Consider the following 23,110-nt stretch of genomic DNA (forward strand, 5'->3'; position numbering starts at 1 on the left):
GGTGGACGCCGCGTTGACAACGAAGTGGACCTCGCGTGGTCCATGAAATTCCTAGTAGTCACTATGGCGGCGAGCAGCGGGCTGTCACCGAGTGGTCCCTCGCGAGTGAGGCGATCCGGTGACGCCAACGGAGTTGATGTTGAGTGCATGCCCATACATCATATGAAGCATGCTAACCGCTCGAGGGGAGGCGGTGCTTTTCGGGTGCGGGGTAGCTATAATGATGACCTTATATACGAAAACCTCGCTCCGCTGAGCTGTTTCTACTAGAGCTGCTCTGAGTGAGGATAAATAAATGAAGCGTCTTCTATGGTTGATGACAAACAAACTCTTCGCAAGAACCCTCGCACAAATCTCCGGTAGAAACGCAGTCTTAACGTCAATTGAGTCCACGCCATTTGTTATTTGTTCAGCTGCTATCCATCCATACTAATATTATAAATGCGAAAGTGTGTGTTTGTATGTTTGTCCGTCTTTCACGTCGAAACGGGGCGACGGATTGTCGCGGTTTTTGGCATAGAGATAGTTTATGGGCCAGAGAGTGATATAGGCTACTTTTTATCCTGGAAAAATGCACAGTTCCCGACTTCTTCGAATTCCGAGCGGGCGAAGCCGCGGGCAAAAGCTAGTTTTTATAATATTTTAATAATCAGAATATATTTTTTTATTAGTGTTTTGCGCAAGTGGTGTATTTTTAAGCGCATTTTATTTATTATAATTATAATCTTTACATGTTTTTAATTTTCGTGGATATTTTGTGTACATTTCCTACTTATTAACAGTTCAATCAATTCAATCAATTGAAAGAAACATCTAGTTGAAAATTACGTTTTGAAATAGAAAGAAAAGCAGGTGAAAACACTGCAGATCCCATGTTATTGTATAATGTTCAAAAATTGCATTAGCTCTAAGGTTCTTAACATGATTAAAGTGAGAGTTTCCAGCGTCCCTACACAATCGCATTCCGACGGTGTGCGAACCTGAGCAACAATGTAGAGGCCTTGTGTGAGATAACACTACAAAGCATGCTCATTAAGGGAATTAATAAAAACACGTATTTGTGCGTCCGTGCGATTGTACGGATACAGTGTGTTACCGGCATTAGGGGATTTCTTAAGTCTTAAGCTTTTATCACTGGTTATGATTGGTTATTTGGAGTCTTTTTAGTATTTTTTATTTCAACTCCAAATTTGTTACTTTTACGGATATCCCGTGAAACCATATCGAAAATACAAACTGAGACATGGATGCACAGAAAACCAGAAAAAGAGACCAGCGCTGGGAATCGAACCCAGGTCCTCAGCAATCCGTGCTGCGTGCTATAACCCTACACCACCGCTGAACAGGAATTTAGACACGAATTTTTCCTATGCATACATATCTCAGGTTGCTTATTTCTACTACGCTACTTATGCAGCAGCACTAGCGACATCTATGTTATCACTGGTGTTCTTCAAGTGCCGGTGCTGAACGTGCGCATACAGATCAAAATTATGAAATATGGCGTAAATTCGGTTATTATCCCTCGGGAACTGAGAATTTTTCCGCGATAAAAAGTACCCTATATCGCTCTCTGCCCCCTGAACTATCTCTATGACAAAAATCACGTCAATCCGTCGCTCCGTTTCGACGTGAAAGACGGACAAACAAACATACAAATACACACACTTTCGCATTTATAATATTAGGTTCCCCTTGTTTACGCATATTTTTTTATGTCATAATTCTATTTTGCATAATCTGTTTACGCATATAAGTATTTATGCTGAAACTGTTTTCACATAATTATATTACGCATAATTCTCTTACGCATAAGCGCCGGAGCTCTACTCGGAAGTCTACCTTTAACGTGCGTTGATTTGTATCCTACTCTTATTCCTATACGAGTAAGTTCAAGCTATGTACGTGGAAAGAGGGGGTGAGGGCCCAATTCTTCCTCTATGCACCGGGGCCCTTATCCACCTAGCTACGCCACTGAGTGTGTCGAACACTAGGACGTTTGTCTTAATCTACCGAACGACTAAATGAAGTCTGTTTCCATCTAGGTATTTTAATAGTACGTCAATGAGTCATTGGCTATTAGAAGACGCTACTGTAGACTTTCAACCAAAGTGCTAATTAAATAAAACATTAGATTTTTTCTATGGCTCGTCTTCGTGTTACCCTCGCCAGCATCTTATCTTGAGGTCGTGTCATAATTCTGTATAATTAATAAAACAAGGCACCTGTTTTTGCTGTAAGAAATAATTAGCGGCGCGGGGAAAACCTTTATAATTAAAATGCAATGCAACAAAACTGAGCAAGTTCGTCGGATTCACACGCAGATGGTTCCATATCGCATTAATAATATGGATAGGTAAGCAACTGTCAAAAAACACTTCCTAATAACCTGAACTTGAACTCAAAAAAGTTAAACCACCATCATTACTTTTATTAGTCACTAACTTTGTTTTAAAGCCTTTATGGTTACAGTTTGATTAGCAATATGAACACATAGTACCTTGTATTAGTGTGTTGACAAAGTGAAAAACGTGACATCCGTAATTATAGTAAAACGAAGTGCTAAGCGATATTCTTATAATCGAGGTCGGCATTTGACGATGGGGGTCACATAATACCGCAGGTAATTGAGTTTTTATTGTCACTCATTTGTTATTACACAGTGTTGGGGAAGATGCACTTGATGGTGAATAATAATAAAAACCGGGCACAAATCAAATGTTTTTTTTTGCATTTGGCACGCATGATGTTATACCGTCCAATCTTTATTCCAAATGATGTTATAGATTTTAATAATTATGTGATTAACCGAATATTCAAAATGAAATTATTGAATATAAGCATTATAGCAATTGTTGTTATGACTAATAAATGTTATATTATTTAAAACTTATGCTCGGCAATATTATGAAATCCGTTTTTATGCTAAACTAGCTGTTGCCCGCTGCTTCGCCCTCGTTGTTTTTTTCTGTATTTGCTTCCATAGAAACCTTCTTCTGACAGTAGTGTACACAACAAAAAAATAATTAACGAAATCGGACCAGTCGTTCCAGAGTTTTGCGCTTAGCAACACATTTTACGATTCATTTTTATTTATATAGATGAATATTATGATTCTTGAACGTATTAAAATGAAATTATGCTAAAAGTTTGTATGACGATTGAACGGCACCCAAGTATCAGTCGTATGATTTTAAATGGTAAAAAAACTGATGTCATTGAGATGTAATGTAACCTTTGTGCCTTATTTGCGTAAAGTATTCATTAAACCGCCCGACAGACCGGCTCGGTCAAAATTACATGTACTCCCGGCACCAATTATTGCTGCAATTTCTCACATCGATAACCAGGCTGAGTATACAGATGAGCCAACCGGTCAAGGAGATACAGTGGCCATAACATTCGTCCTCATCATCTTACCAGCCGTGGGACGTCCACTGTTGGGCATAGGCCTCCCCCATAGACCTCCATAGGATTCGCACGCGTAAACTATTGGGGCATTAGTTGAATTAAAATTACGGGATTCTGCACAAAACCCCGTGGGAATTAATTCCCAAAACTAACATTAGGGTTGCAAAAAAAACTCGCGTTCAATTTCAAGTCTCTAAGTTTGAGCTTCTGGTTGATTGCGATCCAAATTCAAATTCAAAATTCAAATTGCTTTTAAACAAAAATCAAAATCAAAATGTCTTTATTGCGGTTATAGGTAGTAAAGTTGATAGACAGCAATACATAAAGAAGCGCCATATCCTGCCTGCTAGAGATTATTCTGTAGAGAGCCCGCAATGGGCTCTATTACACGTAATTTTTTAAAGTACCATTGCCCGTGGGAATATCAGGATAAAATGTAGTCCAAATGTGTGTGTAGATAATGTGTAAATGTAGTGGCGGAAACCAAAAGTATTAAGGGTACCTTCAGTTTCCCAGAAACTTGAAATTTGGTATGAAGATAACAAGGCAAATGAAAACCTCGCGGATTTTTCAACATTTCTGTGTGGTTATTTTAAATTGTCATACTTAGGTGTACTTAAGTCATAGAGCTCATAAAATAAAATAACGACTATATAGGGATTGCTGTTATTTCTAAAAAGTTGGATCATCATCATCATCATCATCATCCAAGCCTATTACGTCCCAGTGCTGGGCACAGGCCTCCTCTCAGAATGAGAGGGCTTAAGTCGTAGTTCCCACGCGGGCCAGTGCGGATTAGGAACTTCACACACACCATAGAATTACTACACAGGTGTGTGCAGGTTTCCTCATGATGTTTTCCTTCACGGTAAAGGTCGTAGTAAATGTCAAATGTAATTTCGCACATGAATTTAGAAAAACTCAGAGGTGCGGGCCGGGGTTTGAATCTACGAACTTCTGCTTGAGAGGCGATAGGAGGAAAACTTGGTTATTTCATTCAAAATTGCGATTTTATATGGCATTAGTATTTGAAACTGTTAAAAAAAAAGTAAAAAGCAAGACCCAAATACCTATTTAATTGAATCAAGGCAAGCAACAGCAGTATTCCGATAAAGTCTCCATTGATAATCCTATTCCAAAGCCTCCTGTCTTACCAATTTGCTTGGAAAAAAAGGGGAAAAGGCGATAAAGTTTAATCGATCAAATGTCAGAATAAGCCCTCGGAGCTAGAAGCTTATAAGGTTCAAACTGGTTTTGTGTCAAGGATTATGCTATAAATCTGCTACAAGTAATTAAGCACTTTAAAACCTCATAAAGTTATAAAAGTATAAGCTTTTACCCGCGGCTTCGTACGCCTAAATCTTTAGGTCTAGCTGTTTAATTAAAATTCCGGGATTTCCAAAAGTACATCGTAGGTACATCACGGAAAACACACCAAATTTCATACCCCTAATCCCAGCGGTTGAAATTTTGGGATTTTATCCCAACCCTGGGCAATATCGGGCCACAGATATAGATTACACTAGTTAACGCAAATACCTCAATCTGTATGAAAACAACCGTGTCACTTTTTTATGTCTACTTACTGTGACGTCTCAAGAGCAAATTAGCGATGTCCGCGCAAAATCGATTCAAATGCGCCGCCGTCGGCGCCGTGGGGCTCGAGTTAGTCACTAATCATGATTAGTCAATTAGCGGTCAGTCTTTGTATAGGGCCAACCCCGACGCTTGGTCGGGGTTCGGACACGCGAAGTAGATGCATTTGCGTAATCTAGTGTAATATATATCTGTGATCGGGACATAAAGTAGCCTTTACAGACTTCCATCTCAAGCCGTTCTAGTGTGAAGGAGTACAAACGTACATGCTGGTCTATGCAGGTTTCCTAGCAATGATTTACTGCGAAAGGATCATGGTAAATAAATAAATTCTAAGAAACTCGAGTGAGCGTGGGCTCAAACCCACGACCCTCTGCTTGAGATGCCATTAGGTCGAACAACTGGAGCTGCCAAGACTTATCATACACCCCGTGTTTCACCATCCACTGATTAAAAATGTATCTAACGGATAAATGTGATGCCATCTCTGTTTGTTTTGTACGAATAGACGGAGCCGGCATGCACATATATCTGTCAAATAAACTTAACCAATGGCTGGTGAAACAGCCCCCAAGTCTGACTAATTTTATTTAATTGGCATAGGTAGGAAAGAATTGAAAATACTGTTCCAAGCCTCCTGTCTTACCAATTTGCTTGGAAAAAAAGGGGAAAAGGCGATAAGATAGTAGTCCCGGCTTCATGACTCACTGGCGCCACATAATTTTAAAGCTAGAAGAAAAACGCCTACACGGTGCTGCCTATGTTATCTGTAATCCACTTCATTAAGTTTATAGACACACCACTTTTGATTTTATAGCGCAGGGTTGTCAAGTTAGCTTGACTGTATGGGTAGGGTGGGACTCATCATCTTCAGACGAGACAACACTTCGCATAATTCCAGTCGAACTTCACTTAAGGGTAAGTTCGTTTGACTATTCAATTATGCTCATGTTGTCTCGTCTTCGATGATGAGAGTTCACAAGTGTAGATGTTCAAAGAAAAGCTATAAAATCAAATGTTTTATTTTAAATATTTAGTAGAATATTTTGGATAAAACAGAAAAACAACCTAAACATATTACTTATTTCCAAACACAGCTTCAGCAAAATTAACATTATTCAGAATAGGTCTGTTATAGAACCGAGCAAAAATCAATGAATCTCCAGTCCAACCAGCCGTTCTACGAATATCATCAATATTCACTCCCTTAAGATACGCGACGGAAGTAGTAGCGTGACGCGTGCTGTGGGCTGAGAATATTGAAGTATCAATACCACTCTGTTTCATTACACTCTTTACCCAACGGCTAATTGTACTGGCTGTCACACATTTGTGAGGTTTCCTTAACGTAATAAACAAATTACTAGTTGACCTAAAAGTTTTGGTGAGCTCAATATAATTTACCAGAGCCCTGGCTGGGCATATATTGACCCTTTCATTGAAGAATGGAATTGTAAGAAAAGGCTGACACCTATTGGGCGCTGAGGTCTTAATCAACTTATCAATTTTTATATTTATACAATCACTTCCAATAACTATATTTTTTTATATCAATTAAGGACAATGTTTGTGCTCTTTGGCCTGTAGCAAGAATTAATAAAGTTGCAGTATTTTTTGTATTTATCTCCAAGTTATTTTGAACTGAATGCTGATTTTCTATGAAATTTAAAAGTATGGACACATCCCATGTCATATTATACTTTGGGGCAGACGGCCTTAACTTGTAAAAACCTTTAAATAATCTCTTTATATTAACTGCATTACCTATATGTGAACCTATGAGAAAAGAAAGAGCTGACCGAAGGCAATTCAAGCTTCCATATGATAATCCGTCATTAAATTTCTTAGTTAAATATATGATAACTTCTTCAGTTGTAGGATTACTTAAGCATATTTTATGTAATTTACAATAATTGGCCCAGTCAACAATACTCGGTAAATATTGCTTCATAGTATTATTTGAAATTGAAGACAACATAATATCCACCGCTTCATTATTAATACCTGAATCTAAAAAGGTTTGCCGGATAATACTCCTGCCATCAGGGACAGGCTCCGATGAAGGGGATGTAACAACCTGGAATTTTTTAAAGTCAGTAAATCTTCTGAGGGTCTGAATACTAAAGGTTTAGAACACAAAAGTTTGGTGAATATCGGGAACCAGGGTTGAGTTACCCAGTATGGTATAACTAAAATACCCGTTGCTCTGTCTGTTATAATTTTCTCTAATGTTTTAAGAACCATTGAGAATGGTGGAAAAGCATAGAAAAAATATTGGTTCCAACATATTGTAAAAGCATCCACTGCATATGCCTCTGGATCTGGATGCCAGGAAACAAATATAGGGCACTTTGTATTAGTTCTTGTTGCAAACAGATCAATTTCAGGTGTTTTAAAAACATTAACGATTTTATCATAATAAGTAGAGCCGAGTTCCCATTCTGTGTGACCTAATTCTTTTCTGGACTGAAAGTCAGCTATTATGTTGTCTTTAGTATTAATATAGGTAGCAAAAATCCATATATTTTTTGATTCACAAAATTGCCAGATTGACTTTGCAATACTATGTAAGTGGGGATATTGAACACCACCTAACCTATTGATGTAAGATACCGCTGTGACATTGTCTATTCTAAGTAATAATTGAATGTCTGTTAAATTCTTAACAAAGCACTTGATACCAAAGAATGCTGCCATGAGTTCCAAGGAATTAATGTGAAGATTAAATTCATCATCAGTCCAAACACCACTAGCTGTCTCAGTCCCACAGGAAGCACCCCATCCTCTGCTAGAGGCATCACTAAAGATTTCCAAATGATAATGGCTCTTTCTTATAGGATTGTGTGAATTTACTACATTCTTAGCCCACCATCTTAGATCTTCCTTGCACTTATGATTTAACTTTGTATATTCTTCAAAGTTGTCATTGTTATGTTTTAATGACAGGTATTTATTTCTTTCTAGTTCTTTGGTGTATAGGATTCCATACCTAGTAGCAGGGCAAACTGAAATTAAAGTACCTACTACTTTTGCTAAGAATCTAATTTTAACACATTCCTTATTACGCAATTCTTTGATAAGTTTTAGGCAGTTATTTACTTTCTCATTACTAATACTGATGACATATCAGTACTGTTGAAAATAAGTCCTAAATAAGAACACTTTTGACTTGGTATATTCATGCTTTTTTCCTCGTTAATAATAAAACCTAAATTTCTTAAGAGTTTTGTTGTTGCTTGCATGTTTCTAATACAACTATTATAACTATTTCCAAGACAAAGCCAGTCATCAAGATAAATAACTGAAACAAAGCCTTGTTCCCTAAGGTATGCTGCTATTGGTTTCATTATTTTAGTGAAAGTTAGGGGCGCTGTACATAGGCCAAAAGGAAGGACTGTAAATTGGTAATAATTCCCCTGAAAGAAAAATCTCAGATATTTTCTACTGTCATTGTGCATATTAATCATATAATATGCATCTTTCAAATCTAATGTCATTAAAAAATCATCTTTCTGTAATATTTTGCACACCGTTCTATAATCTTCTAACTTAAAATGTTCTGTTTTGACAAATAAATTTAACTTTTTAAGATTTAAAATGAACCTAAAGGTTCCATTTGGTTTTTTAACAAGAAATATAGGGGAACAGAATTGGTCTTTCTGTGCATCACATAGCTCAATAGCATTAATAGTCAATAACTTTTTAATTTCTGACTTTAACTGTTGAACTTCGAGTGATGTAAATTTATCATTCTGAGGAACAGAAGATTGATATGGCTTAGCCTGTAGAGGTATCTTATACCCTTTAACCCAGTTAAGGATAGTAGTACAGTCATCACCAGCAGTACCAGCACCAATATCTGGCACAACAAAACGTTCCTTCATGAATATAATATTATATAGTACTAGCGTTTACCCGCGGCTTCGCACGCGTAAATCATAAAATACAGCAGTTGAATTGAAATTCTGGGATTATATTAAATTCCCTAAAATTACATCGTAGTTTTAAAATTTATTGAATCAGGCGTTACTTGCGGAGGTCCATATCAATGAACTAAAAGAATTTCCTTGCTCACCCGCGACCTTACGATAGTGAACTACACTAAGTGTAGTGTGGTGGTGGTGATGGATGGGTTTGTGTGATTTGTGTGTGTTCTTACAGTGTGGAGGTGGAGGAACTGCATGAACACGCATATTTTGCATAAGCTTAGCTATCGTAAGGTCGCGGGTGAGCAAGGAAATTCTTTTAGTTCGTTAAATTAAAACACCCATGCCAAATTTCATGACTCTAAACCCAGCGGTTGTTATTTCGAGATTTTATCCCTATCCTGTGGGAGTATCGAGATAAAAAGTAGCTTATGTGTTATTCCAGATTATAAACTAACTTTTCGCCAAATTTCATCCAAATCCGTCAAGCCGTTTCACCGTGAAGAAGTAACAAACATACTCACTCACTCACAAACTCACTCACTCACTCACTCACAAACTTATTAGTAGGATAGGATGACTCTATTTATGGGGCCGTTAGGACGTGTCAGATTTTTTTGCACACTTCACTATTGCACAATACAGCGAAATAAATTTCAAGGGTATGGTTTTATTGCCATTAAAGTAATAACAAGCAACAATATCTTGTACCTATCTCTCTTCAAGGAAAACTTCGAGTCCAGGAAGTACTAGTCTCGTTCGTTGAATGCCACATTGAGTTTAAATGCATGGTATAGACTTTCATTTCTGTCTTCCAACTGGATCTATATGTAGATCACAGTCCAATAAAGACTAAATCATGCCCTCTCAAAAGTAGATTGCCCTCGATTTCTCTAAGATCCCATCATCAGATCCTGACTTGGCCAATGGGACCATCTCGGAATTATGTCCTTTCGAAAAAAAAAGAACAAAACAAAAAAAAACATACAGACGAATTGAGAACCTCCTTTTTTTAAGTCGGTTGAAAAAGGATCAAAATATGAACCCAGAGCTATTTAAAATTGACCTTGAAGCATTAATTTTAAACTAAGCGATGCTAAAGTTCGCTTGCAGCATTGTGGCCATGACCTAATATTCAAGCACATCCAATCAAAAAAACAATTGTTGTATACCTGCGTAAGTTAATTAAAAATTATAAGAATGCATATCAGGTTGTTAAGGATTTAATTGAGTTGAAAAAAGTTTAATTATCTAAGAATCATCTCTTGTGAGAATTATTTGACGTTAAGCCACTATTGTATTGCGCAGTAGTTTATTAAGTTATAAAAACTCCTAATTATAATATATGCTAATTTAGTAAAGTTTAAGGGTTCCTGGTTAGTGCTGAGTAAAATTGTGACCACGATGCGCGAGCCGAGCGAGCGAATTAAGCGAGCGTGCCACGTAGGGTTGCCAACTGTACTAATAACAACATTATTAGCTGCAATAATATTGGTGTTTCAGAACGAACCTGCCAATGTAAGTTTAATAAAAAACCGGCCAAGAGCGTGTCGGACACGCCCAAAATAAGGTTCCGTAGTCATTACGAAAAATTCAGTAATATTTTTATAAGGATTTCGTATTTTATACGGAATCATCCAAGTTTAGGTATATTTTATACCTTAGGCTGCTATTTAAGAGTAAAACTACAAATAATTCTCAAGCAAACTTAGCCGTTAGGTATAGTTTTCCTTCAAAGTTTGATATACTTACTACCATCCTGAATTTTTTCAAGTTTTTTAGAGGGGGGTGCTCGATTTTATTTTAATGAAAATTTCCACTTTAAAAGACTTATCCAACGATACCCCACACTATAGGGTTGGATGAGAAAAAAAATCACCCCCACTTTACGTCTATGGGAGGTAACCTAAAAAAAAAATTTTATTTTTTATTGTACCATTTTGTCGGCATAGTTTAACTATATATCCGTGCAAAATTAGCACTGTTAGTCCCTGAGCAAAGCCGCGGACGGACGGACAGACAGACAGACATGACATGGCGAAACTATGAGGGTTCCGTTTTTGCCATTTTGTCTCCGGAACCCTAAAAATGAGCTTCTTATATCTATTTTAACCTCAGTTTTGTTGTAACTAGGTCTACGAGGGTTTCAAAAATGATAATTAATTGATGTTGTGCACCAAAAAATGTCTTTAAAATATAAAAAAATAGTGTTCATTCCTCTAAAATACTGTTTATTTTTCTTTTCAGACCTAAATATACTTTATTCCTTGTAAAAAAAGTTGGCAACCCTAGTGCCACGGCAGTACCGGCGAAGCGTCAGGACCAAATTACCTAAATTTTATCAACGCCTAATCTACGCTATTCTTTAACAAATGTAGATATTAATCTTACGGGTACACGATAAATAGGATCGGTATTAACATCCAATGTACATAAATACCCTGTCTTTCATCCCAGCTTTTATACAAGGTGGGCCCTGTAACAGGAGCAAAAATTAAACCACGGCTTCCACTCTTCATCTTGAGCATTAGTTCTACAACTTTTGAAAATAACTCCAGGAAAATACGCCCCACTACTGAACCCGGGCGTCCTCTAAGAATGAGATGACTCCCTGCCCCTGGCCACCATCATCTGGTCGGTATAGTCGCAGTACGATGCATACCGGCCTGATATTTCGTAACATATTATGGGCTAATGTATGCGTAGCTAACAAGAAAAACAGGGTACTGACCCTGATATTTCCATGTCGATAAAATTAATTAAAATAAAGAGTGGCTCCCACGGAATAACATTTGTAGGTATTCCAAAAAAGTTGGAAAACCCCGACTTCGTCACTTCAAAGTTCAATATCTCAAAAACGGCTAAGCCGATTTTGATGAAACGTCTAAGAACCATCGCTAGAAAACCTGATTTCAAACAAAATAACTGCATTGCACGTGCCACAGACACACACACACAGACAGACGCACATAGCGGTCAAACTTATAACACCGCTCTTTATGCGTCGTTAATTTAATTTATAAGGTCTTTTGATCAAATAATATTTAAGACAACCTTAGAACTAAGAACAGGAGGAATAGAAATAATAATATTATTCTTAGTTCTTCGTTTCTTAGTTCTATGGTTGTCTAATAGCTTGTTATGAGACGGTACTGCTAGGTACTGCATGTTTATGAAGATTTCTGTGGTTGGCAACTGCCGTGTGTGTTACACAGTGCAATAATAACTCATAACAAACACTTTACCGAACTGGCGGGCGTGAATTGTTGATACGTTAAATTCGCACAGAGCGCCTTTCCAGGTATTGCATGGTAGCATGAATTACGTATGAGATTATTTGCATTTATTTATTAGATTGGTAAGCTGAGTTTTTACTTTTAAGAGCGTTTATACCTGCTGAGCTGGCAACTTTGCATTTTTGTTAGTTTTTCTCGATTATTCCATAAAAATTGAATGAAAATAAAAATGTGGTCTGATAGAACTGTTCTTAATATATTTAAGTTAATGTGTCTACTCCAATAATTATTCGTGATAGACTTTATATTCTTTAAAAACGAACAAATGTTTATTAACGGTTTTTAAAGAAAATAAAAGTCTATCACGAATAATTATTGCAGTAGACACATTAAATTATATATCAAGCAGGTTTCTATCAGACCACATTTTTAATTTTCACTCAATTTTTATGGAATAATCGAGGAAAACTAACAAAAATGCAACGTTGCCAGCTCAGCAGGTATAAACGCTCTTAACACGGATAATTCTTATTTGATCATCGCGTTTAGGTGATTAGGTTAGGTTCTGGTTAAAAAAAATAATTAAAATTTTAAACTGTTTATTTCAATAAAAAATGCATAATTACTTGATTAACCTTAGCTTCTAATCTTAAATTAAAAAGATTTTTTGAGTTAAGGAGTCTTAAAGTTGTTTGTACAATGTGATCCTAATATATAATCATTCTCATATTGCTAAATAAATATGGTTAACGGCGCGTGTTTATGGTGGATGGAGGGAGGCCGCTTCCAACCGAAGCAACTGGAGGTCTATTGTCTTTGTCTCTATGTCCAAAAAATAAATAAAAAAAAAAACTTATTAAATTGTATGGCAACACCGGCTTAAACAGTTCAATCGTGTGCAGTTGAATTGTTTGAAGTCACCGCCAAAAGTATAGGTAGTTTGCAAATATGAATAATGCATATTACTACGTATTAAAAAGGTTAATTAAAAACAATATGCTACATACCTGGCTCCTTCAAAAACAAAAACCGGCCAAGAGCGTGTCAGACACGCCCGAAATAGGGTTCCGTAGCCATTACGAAAATATTAAGTAATATGTTTTTAAGGATTTCGTAATTTTAACGGAATATTCCAAGTTTAGGTATATTTTATGCCTTAGGCTGCTATTTACTCTTAAACTACTAATAATTCTCAAGAAAACTTAACCGTTATAGGTTTCCTTGTAAGTTTAATACACTTAATGCCTAATGCCATCCTAATTTTTTTCAAAATTTTCCGGCCACGTTTAGATTTTAGAGGGGGGGGGGGGGTTTACGCTCGATTTTAATGAAATTTTCACTTTAAAGTTAAATATTTTGCAAACAAATCACTGAATCGAAAAATCGTCTAAGCAACCCCCTAATGGTTTTAACCTAACATATCCAACGATACCCCTCACTACAATTTTGTCGGCATCGCTTACATATATATTCATTCCAGTATTGTAGAGTAATGAATGTGTATGATAAGGTAAAATTGGCTGTGATACTAGAATACAAGGACGTGATGGAGAGGCTGAATAGATATGAGAGACCTTCCAAACTCAGAAGCTTACCCAATGAGCAATATTTCAAAATACCAAAAGCAAATAATGCATATGGCAAACGGGTATGGACCACCTGCCTACCTCTCATGCTGAACAGCCTCCCCAGGCATGTTGTAGATAAAGTATTAGAAAAACCCAAAAGTATTAAAAACTTAATTAAGAAGGCACTGAATATTGTAATAAGACAACATAAGTAAATAAACAGATAAATAAGTGATATAATATGATTTAAATTTTTCATAGTAAATTAAATTGGTAATATATTAAAAAGATGGAATGATAATACAGTTAGCTTACATTAAAATAAAGCAAATAAGAAGTAAACAAGGCCAGGCAATAACCATATGCCTACAATAATAATAACTAAGCAATATAGATATAAGTAGCATGTAGCATGGAAACATATGTGAACATTATATTTTAATTATAGATGAGGCCTCGCCCGCCCTTTGCACTCCTTAGTTATAAAATTTTAAAATAATAAAGATTATTAGCTAAGTAATTATAAAAATTTTGTAATGATATTCTGATTTATAATAAACAGTTTTTTTTTATTCGTGCAAAATTATAGCTTTCAAGCATTGATAGTCCCTGAGCAAAGCCGCGGACGGACAGACAGACAAGGCGAAACTATAAGGATTCCATTTTTGCCACTTTTGGCTACGGAACCCTAAAAACACAGGTATTTCTATTAAAAGTACCTTACTTGACTAAACAATACACGGAATACGATAAGGAAATACGCCAACCAAACAGTATAGGTATATACTTATTATAAAAAATATATTTGTATCACTATGTGGCGGCTTGTGGCATACAAATTCATTTGGATGCTTTCATGCAGCATGCCTTATAGATAATGTTAAAATTCACTTAAAACGTACTATTTTATATTAGGATATTGAAATATAATTTATTTAATTATAAACAAAAAAATACGCAATTAATATCGCAAATAAATTACAAATTAAATTGAATTATAATACAAACAACATTGAATTAAATTAACTAATTAAAAAACATAAAATGTGAAAATAATAAAATTAAATAAAAAGGGTAGAATTCAATTATATTAGGGTAAGTATTAACAATTTATATTTAAATTACATAAACAACTTATTGTATCAGTCCAAAATTCTTGAGACCGAATAATAATAGGCCTTATGTTAGGAAGGCCTATGTGTTAGGAAAAACTGCATTTAGTAAAGAAATAGCGAATACCTATTAGTTATTATCGAGTCTTCCGCCTCGTTGGGCAAGGCGCGGGCGCAGCGTGCTTATATAACCATTCTAATTGTACGGATTGCATATAAAATTTAAGTGTCTTCTTGAGGTCGATACTGACGTGGGACAATGTATGTGTATCTGCGTGTGTTTGTTACTTCTTCACGCTAAACAACTGGACGGATTTGGATGAAATTGCGTATGTAGATAGCTGGACGTTTGGAATAACACATATTTTCAAAATGTCCACGGGATCGGGATCCATGCTGCGAAGCAATTCGATGGTGTGTGTGAAGTTCCCAATCCGCACTGGGCCCGCGTGGGAACTACGGCCCAAGCCCTCTCATTCTGAGAAGAGGCCTGTGCGCAGCAGTGGGACGTATAATATAGGCTGGGATGATGACCTATTATTAAGCACGTGATCCGATTTTTTTCCCAATTTCATTTCACCCAGCATAATGTACAAAGGTTCAAGTGTCTCAAAGTTTGTCAATTGTGTTTTGTTTCTTTCCTTTTTTACAATAAAGAGTTTACTTACATACACATACATAATGCCACGGCAAGCCGTGGCGCTGATTTTCAATGAGGAACTTACCTAAAACGAATAAGCACTGAATCTAAGTTTACGCATGCGAAGCCGCGGTTAAAACCTATCGGTACTAAAGCGGCTCGTAGACGGGCCATATTTTCACTGCAATTTGTAGCCGGCAACTATTGGTGTCCCTCTCTTACTCACATGTTAGACAGGGACACCAATAGTTGCCGGCCACATATTGCAGTGAAAATATGGCCCGTCTAGGAACCCCTTATATTATTATTATAAATGCGAAAGTGTGTGTGTTTATGTGTTTATATGTTTGTTCGTCTTTCACGTTAAAACGGAGCGATGGATCGACGTGATTTTTGGCATATAGGTAGTTTATGGGCCAGAGAGTGACAGTCTACTTGTTATGCCAGAAAATGCTCAATTCCCGAGGAAACAGCGCGCGATAACCGAATTTCACGCGGGCGAAGCCACAGGCAAAAGCTAGTGCATTAATAAAGTGACGTACTCGATAGACGTTAAACATATAGCCATAATAAAGCGCAATGTCAACGAAAACATCGCTACTACGTATGGTGTTACGTATCAATTGCCTTGCTTGGTTAAACATTCAGTTCGTTCTGTACTCGACATTAACCTTTATACAGAAGACATAAAACTCTTACCCCCTTATTCATAAAACTTAACAAGCCTATGTTAACTAACAAATGCTTTGTCCCTTTCTAACAAATACAAATGTCGAAGTGACAGATAAGGACAAACGAATTTTAGCGGCATTTTAACTAAAATAGGTTTGATTGTCGTTTATGAATAAGGAGGATAGAGTACAGGTTGCTCGAGCCAGTTGTGTAAATATTATACCAATGGTTTTGATACTTTGATACCCATTTTGGCCTTAGCTGATTGTTAATTTGGTTCGTTAAATTGTTTAAGTGCCTATAGCCTTTTGTGTGGGTTTTTCAGGATTTGATTTATAGCTGTTTAGTATACAAGGTGTTAATTAAATAACTGAAAACCTGAGACACCCTAAACCTTTTTTATTTTAAGTTAGTTTATTTAATGTATTTTTAAAAATCGTGACTATGTATTTAAAAAAATATAAGTAATATTTATTTTTTTGTTTATGAAATACAAGTACAAGTAGAAAAAATTACGGTCAGCAATTTTTTTTACAAAAATAGTAGATTGTACAGCACGAACATAAAACGAGGGGTCGAGGGGGAACTGGGTTTAATGCTCGAGTTTTGCACTCTGCTTTTCACTTCGATTGAGAGGAAATTTAATAGCAACACAGTGAAAACAATTGTTCACTTACTATAGGTACCTCTTACTATACCTTTTATTTTGCTATATAATTATAAATTTTTAGTTTTATTGATTTATTTATGAAAAAAACATATGGAAACTTTTTTGATTGTGCTTGACACCTAATTGCCTTGGTCTTAGACGAAGATTTTACTTTATGCACTAGAGCTTAAAGTCATTTTATGTCGCCTAAATTCAGCATAAATACGACGTTTACGAGCATGAGAAGTGAAAAAATCTTTTAATTCACGATCATAGATCGATCGCTGGCTGCGCGTGCGCTCCCTTGGCGCTGTCGCAAGCGTTTGCGCAACGTATTACGCGCGCGGGTCACACGCAGCCTACATTTTGATGCCGGTCGGAAACACTATGAGTTTATTGTAATTACCCCTGTATTGTTTGAAAAATATTTTTTTTCTGCCAAGTTTCTTGCGGCGCATTCTTCTTGACAATGATGGTCTTTCCGGAAGCGCTAGTAGAATAAAAAAGTGAGATGTAAAAGAGCCCATTGTAGCCTCCTTACAGAATATAAACGTTTAGTTCTTTTTAGGGTTCCGGAGCCAAAATGGCAAAAACGGTACCCTTATAGTTTCGCCATGTCTGTCTGTCCGTCCGTCCGCGGCTTTGCTCAGGGACTATCAATGCTAGAAAGCTGTAATTTTGCACAAATATGTATGTAAACTATGCCGACAAAATAGTGCAATAAAAATGCCAAAAAAAATGTTTTTTAGTGTACCTCCCATAGTGGGGGTATTTTTTTTTCTCATACAAACTAGTAGTGTGGGGTATTGTTGGATAGGTCTTTTAAAATCATTAGGAGGTTGCTAAAAGATTTTTCGATTTAGTGATTTGTTTGCAAAATATTCAACTTTAAAGTGCACATTTTCATTAAAATCAAGCGTCCCCCCCCCTCTAAAATCTAAACCGGTGGGTGGAAAATTTTGAAAAAATTCAGAATGGTATTAAGTATATCAAACTTTCAAGGAAAACTATAACGGCTAAGTTTGCTTGAGAATTATTAGTAGTGTAGTGGACAGACGGTCCACTATCCTAACAATATTCTATTATATTAAGCAAACCACTTCTTTATGATCTTTTCATATGTATTTCAAATCAACTCGCTACGTTGGCAGCTCGGATACCAGTCCGTTCAATATTATTCAAAAATGGAACTATGCTGCCAGTCTCAAATCAATGGACGCAAGAGGTTAGTACAGTAGTTTAAGAGTAAAAATATAAAATATACCTAAACTTGGAAGATTCCGTATAAAATACGAAATCCTTAGAAAAATATTACCTATTTTTTTCGTAATGGCTACGGAACCCTATTTTGGGCGTGTCCGACACGCTCTTGGCTGTTTTTTTTTTAATTTGGACATTTCGTAGTAGGTGTAGGGGGAGTTGAACGCAATGAAAGTAGACTTAGGAGCTGTTTCACCACCCATTGATTAATTTTAACTGACGGATATGTGATGCCGTCCCTTTTTGATTTGTTCGAATAGACGGAGACGGCATCACATTTATCCGTCAAATAAAATTAATCAATGGGTGGTGTAACAGCCCCTTAGGTATTTATCAGGTATTCATAACATTTTTTAACCGACTTTACAAGAATGATAAGGTTTTATGTTGCACTGTTCAAGGTTGCCCGGAAGAGATCGCTCTTAAGCGATAAGGCCGCCTATTGCTTACCTTGTAATTTTCTCTGTCTACGTGTTTTTCTGTATCGCTTACTATTTCTGGTGTACAATAAAGAGTATTTGTATTGTATTGTATTGTATGAATGTTTTTTTTGATTGAGTAAAGCGTGAAAAGCATCCAATCCGTACAGTCGGTTTGATGTGAAGGATTGCACAATATATTTATTAAGATGTTGTGGATGTTGCCAAGCGTAACGAAAAACCTTAAGTACTTACTTAGATTAACTTTTATTTACTGGCGCGGCAGAATGTTCACGATTAAACCTTTTTTTTTGTTTTTTCTTTTTTTGTTTATGTTTAACTTCTAAATTTTAAATGGCACTCATGTCAGTTTCATGTTTTTTTTCAATAGAGTTTTGACTTATCCAAACTCCAAAGTCTTGTTATGTATATTCTTACAATATTAGTGTTCCTGATCATCTAAGTAAATCACGAATAAAAATATTTGGGTAGAAAAAAAAATTGGAACTTGGCCGGATTTATCAAAGTAGATAATGCATCTTAGATCTTCTAGAACTGTAATGAAGGCTATTATATTCTAAGTAATGATTCCGTACGTCAGTACTTATTAAGTACATCGTGATGATTCTTGGAGGACAAGTGACTGAGTGACTGGAAAAAACTGTTTGTTGAAGCTGGTACAGTCACGAACGTAATTAATAAGGTTAAAGGTGGTAAAAAATCGGCCAAGTGTGTTGACGAACTTGCACACCGAAGACTCCGTACCTGAAACGAGCAATTCTTGTACCTATATATGTTATTTATAAATTGGTGTTGCAGATGTTATGGGCGGTGGTGATCTCTTACCATCAGGAGACCCACTTGCTCGTTTGCCATCCAGTCGAATACTAAAGTAAATAAAAAAACTTAAAAACGGGAGGTCTAAAGTTCTACACTAGTATTTACACTTTCATAGATTATTATTATGTAAAACAGTCCGGACTATCACAAGCACAATAAAAAGTAGTAATACTTACTACTTTAAATAACAAGTAAAAAAAAACAGTTTTTTTTTCGTTTTTTTTTTTATTATTATTACTTTGACGCTATCGCTGTCGCTGAATTTTATGTTTTTAACTATATTCTTCGCTCCATCTTGTTGGAGGCCTACCGACAGCTCGTCTCCTGGTCCGCGACGCCATTCGAGGACCTTGCCTCGCCCACTGCCACTTCAGTTTTGCAATTCTTCGGGCTATGTCGCGCGAGGAGATCTATGCAAGATCGCGGGATCGCGTTGGATGCGGAAAGCACAAGACCGGTCTGAGTGGAGAGCCTTGGGGGAGGCCTATGACCAGCAGTGGACGTCTTTGACGTGATGATATTCTTATTTTTTTTAAAGTAACTTTGTTTTTGTCTTTGAAAAAAAAAACGGAAAATAAATTAAAGTAGATATCTCGCACTTCCGTCCCCGACAGTACCCGCTCCGAACTGCATAATATTAAGTAGAATTACCAACTATTAAGACAATGTAACTTCCTGCGCGGCCGCTCAAAACATCTTTGTTGATGAGTGTACGCCATTGTGCTACTTGTTCACGCGACTGTACGAGTACAATATTGGTAAACCTTCTTTTATGCTCTTTTTTTGACGGTAAAACCCATAACAATGTTTATAAATAGGTGTTTACGCTTGGTAAGGGCAGTGGGTTCCCTTCTAAATATAAATGTGGCAGTTTGTGAGTATATGTACAGTCCAACAAATTGAATCATAACCCAGGGTGGAAGTGGAACCTTTGTACCGCTAATGTCATGTTGACATCTCATACTTTTGTCAAGGAAATCATAGTGAAATTGATTATTAAAAGGTTTCAACATACCTAGATCATAGTGAAATTGATTATTAAAAGGTTTCAACATACCTAGATCATAGTGAAATTGATTATTAAAAGGTTTCAACACCGACCAGATGGCCTAGTGGTTAGAGAACCTGACTACGAAGCTTGAGGTCCCGGGTTCGATTCCCGTTTCGGGGCAGATATTTGTATGAAAAATACGAATGTTTGTTCTCGGGTCTTGGGTGTTTACTATGTATTTAAGTATGTATCTATCTATATAATTATATTTATCCGTTGCTTAGTACCCATAACACAAGCTTTGCTAAGCTTACTTTGGGACTAGGTCAATTGGTGTGAATTGTCCCGTGATATTTATTTATTTTTATTTTTTTATTTTTATTTTTTCAACATACCTAGATCATAGTGAAATTGATTATTAAAAGGAATAACAACACCTATCCTACTTTGTGTCCGAATATTATTCTCAAGGGATCGGCATAAAGCGCCTAATGTGCAATGCTTTTATGTAAGGTTAATAATAAACTCTACGATGTTAATTCTTGAAATTCCTTCCGGAATTTTTGCGAGATTCCGGATTTTCAGTACTTGACTGCGAGTGTGACTATGCTCCCAAAATATAAATAGTTATGTATGTTAGTCAGTAAGGTATTTATTGCAGGGGAAAAGTTGCCCGAAATAAATTAATTTATTATTATTATGTTCTTTATCTGGGGATTAGGTTATTATAATAGTTATATAAGTAAAATACAGAAAAGTACATACAAATTAAAAATATTATAAAAACCTAACCTAGTTTGCCGCCGGTAACGGGGCAGGGCCCAAGCTAGTGAGGAACCTCCGGACGATGCGTGCCGTGTCCAGAAGTACCGCCTTCTGTATCTGGCCCTTGATCCAGCCACCTAGCGAGAGTCTCTTGAGATGTTGGTCGAGACTCATCGCTATTAGGCCGTTTGCCGAAACGACTATCGGGACAATGATCGTCGAGTCAACATCCCACATAGCAGTCACTATGAAAATCGGGTGTAACATAACATTTTTAATTAAAATTTGTTGTTGTTGTGGTTATCAATGATTTTTCCCCATTAACCATCTTTATTTAGTGTCAAAGCGCTATGTGTTATTACTTATTTTAATTATTGGGTCAATAAGTACTTTATCATATGCATGGGTTATTTTGTCTTTATTCCTTACTGTTTAATTTTGACATGAGTTTAAATCCTTAAGTGCGCCAACTTGACCCGAATGACTCTAATTAAGATCAATCAATAGTTACTAAGACGACAATTAAACAGATTTAAATTACAAATTTCGTACTAGATGACACTAGTTAGTATAAAATGATGAGATTTACTCCGAAAGTACAACGTAAATTGATCCTTAGAGCTATAAGAAGTACTGTTTCTGTATTAAATGCAATTGCAAGTACATGCCAACCCACGTAGAATAATCCTTGAATTAGTAAGAAGCAATTTAAAGCTATAATTATAGTTTATTACTAGTTGTTGTCCGCGACTCCGTCCAAGTAGAAATATGCAAAATAGTTTAAATACGTCCTATTCTCAGACCTACCGACCGAATATATACAAAAAACGGTGACCATTCTAGAACATTTTTCTTAGGATGCTCTGCTAACACTCGATTTTCATAGATACATACAAAGTACGGAACCCTCGGTGCGCGAGTCTGACTCGCATTTGGCCGATTTTTTAACCAAATCTGAGCACTAGCCGACCGTTTGTCAACGTAATCGGATTTTTAACCGACTTCAAAAATAGGAGGAGGTTTTCAATTCGGTTGTATTTTTTTTATGTTTGTTACCTCAGAACTCCGTCATTTATGAACCGATTTGAAAAAAAATATTTGGATCGTCTAGGAAGCTTTATATTAGGTACCGTAAACACCAAATCAGGATCTGATGATTGGATCCGAAGGAAATCGAAGGAACTCTTTAAATATTGTAGGGGCATCTATAGTAAATTGGATATATTTAGTAGCAACTCGTGCATTTGCCTCTTGAAAATCATCATTTGGTGAAGTGGAAACTGATGATGAAGACCACAGTTGACCATCGAAGTTAGTACTCATTTCAATTACTTTACCCAGTTGCTAAGCAATTTATGCTTCTCGTAATGCATATGGTAAAATGGAACGGGCGGCGAAGCACCATGACTCTCCATAATGAGCGTCTCTGCATCGTGAAAAGCAATCTTTCGTAAAGGTGACGAGCAGTTGACATTAAATATTGTATCTTAGATTATTTACACTAAAAGCGTGAAAAAATAATTTTATAACAAAAACATTAACCGACTACAAAAAAAACATGAAAATAATTTTCTACCAGTCTGAAGTCGGTGCCTCAGCCTCAGCAAGAGCCAGCAGGAGTGGACCTTTAGTCGTCTACCTCACCTACTTACATACTATACCATTGGGCTCGTGCTGGGGCACTGACTTCAGACTGCTAGAAAATAATTTACATGGTTTTTTGTAGTCGGTTAAATTTTTAGTTATATTTTTTTTTAACTTATAAAGGTTCATGGGTAATCCATGCAATTACATAACATACACAACCTTTGATTGAATAGCCGATTCAACCCGGCCAAGCAGGTTACTCTCACGAGCGCTGCGTCATACAAACGTGCAGATTTCGTCACGTTGCGCCCCAGTTGCGTAACAATGTTCGATCGTATGCAATTTTATAAAACCAAAACAACTTAGATTGATTACACCAATTCATATTTTAATTCTTTGAGGTAAAACTATCCTAAAAATAAACTAACTTAAATAGGT

General features: G+C 36.4%; 1 protein-coding gene across 1 annotated transcript in view; it reads right to left on the reverse strand.

The window, feature by feature from the left end:
* The window catches only part of LOC141435559 (NEDD8 ultimate buster 1-like), a gene marked incomplete in the record, with an annotated part of 57,466 nt that overhangs the window by 6,021 nt on the left and 28,335 nt on the right, over positions 1 to 23,110 (reverse strand).

Source organism: Choristoneura fumiferana, chromosome 15 (assembly GCF_025370935.1).
Source record: "Choristoneura fumiferana chromosome 15, NRCan_CFum_1, whole genome shotgun sequence".
NCBI classification, from domain to species: Eukaryota; Metazoa; Arthropoda; class Insecta; order Lepidoptera; family Tortricidae; genus Choristoneura; species Choristoneura fumiferana.